We start from the raw sequence: 4494 nt of genomic DNA, 5'->3' as shown, positions 1-4494 counted from the left end.
CAGACCTCTCTTAACCAGAGTGAAGCCATCGCAAGAGAACTTGAAGTAGAGTTAGTGACCAAAAAGAATAGCATGTATGATTGGCACACCAAGTCCATCAAGTTACCTTTCTAGTCTGGGTAGAGTTGGAGGATTGCTGTGTATTGGATAGGAGAATGGTGGGGTTAGTTTTTGTTTATCTGTTTTGTTGTTGTTGTTGTTGATGGTGGTGGTGGTGTTTGTGTGTGTGTGTATAGTGCTGATAATCAAGCACATAGCCTTGCACTACCACTGAGTGCTCTAACACTGAGCTATATCCTCAGACTCTTAAATTGACATTTTAAACTAGGCTGTTATGAATAAATAATCAAACAAGATTAGGAAGTTATATAAACTCTACCTACGATGTTAAAAAGTTTTAAAAAGAGGAAAGCTGGGCATGGAAGTAAGTACATGCCTATAATCTCAGCTCTGAGGGAGGCAGACCTAGGAGGATTATGATCAGAGACTGCTCCAGACAAAAATGTAAACCCTAGCTGGGTGCCCGTGGCTCCTGCCTGTAAGCCTAGCTACTCTGAAGGCTGAGATCTGAGGATTGCTGTTCAAATCCAGCCTGGGCAGGAAAGTCTGTGAGTCTCTTATCTCCAATAAACCACCAGAAAACTGGAAGTGGCTCTGTGGCTCAATTGGTAGAGTGCTAGTTTTGAGCTGAAGAGTTGAGGGACAGTGCCTAGGCCCAGAGTTCAAGCCTCGTGATGAACCAAGAAAAAAAAAAAGTAGAACCTATCTGAAAAATAAAATTAAAGCAAAAAAGTCTGGAGGCTTAAGTGGTAGTTTGCCTAGCAAGTGCAAGGTCCTAAGTTCAAATCCAGTGCAAAAAGAGACAGAGAGGGAGAGAGGAGACAGAAACAGAAAGAGAGAAATGAGTAAAGAAGGCAGCAACTATGTATAAAAACCAAAAGAAGAACAAAAAAAAATTGTTTCCTATCAATGCAACAAGTTTAAATTCCTTGACAATCAGCTGCAGTAAAGACAAGGCCTTGAACTCCCCTATCTCCATTGGGCAGCCTTCTAGCAACTCCAGCAAGAGGGAGCATCTGTGAACCAGAATACAAGCCTAGTCTAAGAGTCACTCTGATTGGACAATCCTGGGTCACAAGACTATTCCTAAGCCAATCAGTGTGGCTGAAAGATGGAATGTATTAACTCCTCAAGCCTACCTATGTTTCCTTTCTTGTAATTGGCTTTCCTGGAACCACAATGTTCTCAAAAGAAATGGGGAATTTCAGGGAAGAGAAAGGAGGATGGATGCATTAGGGATTTCCTCTGTCATTCATCTAAGAGCCTAAGTTTCTGCTGCAGGAGACTGAAATGAAAACAAAAATGTAAAATGTCTCAGAATTCCCAGAATAAGAGCTGTTAATCTTGTTGTTGTTGTTCAGTACTGATACTTGGTTTGCAACTTTTCTATCAGTCAAAAATTATTTAAAATAAGTTCTACTGTTAAAAATGTCAGTTGCTCCTATGCCTCTGTGGTATAACTCACTTTTACCAAGTATAAGAGCATTGCTTTTGGGTCTTGGGACATTTCAAAGAAACATTTGCCTCCAGGTGTCCAGGTAGCACTGGTATGTATGGTTCTGAGGCAGAAGACAGAAACAATATTGACTGGCACTACTCCAGGATCCTGTGACTTGGGGTGAGTGGATGTGTCAGAGGGTGTGACACACTTAGAGGATCAAGCACATGACTAGTGCCAAGTGAGAGAGTAGTCTTTACCCTGTCCAGAGTTAAACACTTGCTAAGGAATCCATCTTCTCCTCTGGGCTCCACATTTCCAGGCCACTCTTCCCCAGGCCTATGAGGTGGGATAAGCCAGTTAGCTCCTCAGAGGAGCTTTTCTACAGGCCTGAGAACCCCAGTCCTGAGGCTCCTGCATCTGTGGTGCAGGAGCCTGGCATATGCTGACAACCGAAATGATGGTGTTGAGCTCTAGATCCCCATTGATGAATGGGGAAGGGCCAGGATCACAGTCCCAGTTTTACAGGTACTACAACTGAGGCTGCAACAAAAGGTATTCACTTTCTGACCATTTCTTGAAGTGGATAAGATGAATGGAACCAATGATAACTCTGTGGCTGGCTGGCTGGCTATTAAAGCTGGGAGCTCTGGAGAATGGGGAGAGGAAAGGTTACTCTAGTGTTCCAGTCAGTGGACTTTGGAGCCAGGAGAGTTTCCAGTGAGAGGGGATGGGAAAGGCACCCTAGGAGGAGAGAGTTGTATGAGGCTTGGCACACCTAGGAATCCAGTGTCTCACCAGCTTCTGTTGGAGTGGGAGGCCCAGAAGTCATCAAGGCCCTGCAGTGAGTGGGGTGGGGCCAGAACCAAAAGAACCCGGATCTGTTGGGCTCTTTCCATCATCCGCTAGACCCTGCTTCCCCTCTGGATCTGCCCTGCGCTAGCCTTAACTTTCCACCATCGAGCCGGGAACTGCCTCCTCCCCGCAGCCACTTTGTTTATTTTTGGAAGGAGGACCCTACGAGGGCCTGTATGGGTCAATATGCAGCAGACTCCAAAAAGGACAGGCTGACTAGAGGAACAATATCTGTTTTCTGCCAAGCTCTGGAGCTGGCACAGTGGGTTTTGGGGCTTATGATGACTGGGGTCCCTCTCCCTGGAGGTATTTGCTTTAGAGAATATGCCGGCTTCCCTGGATGACATGGTTAGCTGCTCCATGAGAAGCAGAGCCCAGGACTGGGTGTGACCAGAAGTAGATTTCCCCACTGTTCTCTGATGGTCAAGGCAACCAACAGGGTAGTGGTCTTGGTAGGAGGGAAGCCCCAAGTTCTAGCTGCCTCTCCAGGGGCAGAATCAGTCCAAGTAGGGGGTAAGTACTGCCAGAGGTCCAGCATGATGACCCAGGCCTACCTCCTAGGTATGCCTCTTCCCCCTGGAGGGCACAGCCCTATGGTGCTGCTGCTTAGGTACCTGGCCTGCTGGCTTCTTCCTGTTCAGGATGACATCTGTGACACACCTAATGGATGTGAGTTGTGAAGCTGCCCTTTGCCAGCTGTGCAGAACAAGACCAACCCAGCTGGAACTTTTTACCTTACGTGGCAGAGCTCAGGACACCCTGGGTGTTTTTAGTTACTTCTTCAAGGGTGTACACTGTGATAAAGTCTTCTGGGCCTCTTATTCAACCTGTTCCAGGGATTTCTGCAATGCTAGAAAAGGGAGTCTTGGCTGGTGCCAGTGACTCATACCTGTAATCCTAGCTACTAAGGAGGCTGAGATCTGAGGATCATGATTCAAAGCCAGACCAGGTAGGAAAGTCTGTGAGACTGTTATCTCCAATTAATCATTTTAAAAAAGCCCAAAGTAGATCTGTGGTTCAAGTGTTAGAGTGATAACTTTGAGCAATAAAAGCTCAGGAACAGTGCCCAGGCCCTGAGTTTAAGCCCCAGGACTTGTATACACACACACACACACACACACACACACACACACACTAAAAGAGGAAAGAAGGAGACAGGAGGGAGGGAGAGAGGGAGGAAGGGAGGGAAAAAGAGAAAGAAAGAGGGAAGGAGGAAGGGAGGGAGGGAGGGAGGGAGGAAGGAAGAGAAGAAAGGAGGGAAAGAAGGAGGGAGGGTAGGTCTCTGGCAGGAGATACTCCCTGTGTTTGCAATAGGGTACAATCGCTCAAAATTTCCTCAGAGATCTTATGGAATGAGTAAGAGAAGTCAACCTGACTCCCTACTAGAAGAAACTCCACAATTTCAAGGAAGAATGTTCTAGAGACTTGGAAGCATGTGAGGGTACTGAGTGCTCAGAAGGGAGCCACCAGGGAGGTATCGCGTTAGCTCTCAGGATCTTGGATAATATGAAGAAGGAAAGACCATGAGGCTGAAGATGGAGGGGTTTCTTCCAGGGAAAAAGTGGGGCCTGAGATTACTGTTATAGCAGGGACCCTGCTTAGGCCTTTGGGACCCTGTGAGACTCCCTGGATCATCAGGGCCACAGAACCCACAGTATTCAACCCATTACTATATCAGTGTCTACAAGGAGAGGAAAGAACAGGCAAAGGAAGTCACATTTGCCAGACATCTGTTATAGTTTTCCCCCATACATTCTAAGTCCCATTACAGCCTCAGACGAACATGTTCTCACTCATGTTTAACAAATCAGAAGACAGAGGTTTAGAGCGGCAAAGTACCTTGCCCACAGCCACACAAACAATAGCAATGTAGGAACTCAAGCCCAGGAATGTCCATGGCTCAAGTCTATGTCCTTGTCCTTTTCCAAGGGTTGATTTTGGATCTCAGAGCTACCAGAGCCAAGATGTGGGGGAGGGGAAGCCAGGGGCAAACTCTAGGCACTGCCTAAGCTGCCAGCAATCCAGTTTACCTGTGACAAGATCAACAAAAGAGACCTTGAACAGCAGGGCCCCACCTCCCACTGACAAGGTTTTTTGTTTTTGTTTTTGTTTGTTTTTCCATTAAAGTATATTGATTCATA

This window comes from Dipodomys spectabilis, unplaced genomic scaffold, assembly GCF_019054845.1.
Source record: "Dipodomys spectabilis isolate Male_0828 unplaced genomic scaffold, ASM1905484v1 ptg000003l, whole genome shotgun sequence".
Taxonomy (NCBI): Eukaryota; Metazoa; Chordata; class Mammalia; order Rodentia; family Heteromyidae; genus Dipodomys; species Dipodomys spectabilis.
The sequence above is the reverse complement of the archived record's forward strand: the minus strand, read 5'-3'. Positions refer to the sequence as shown.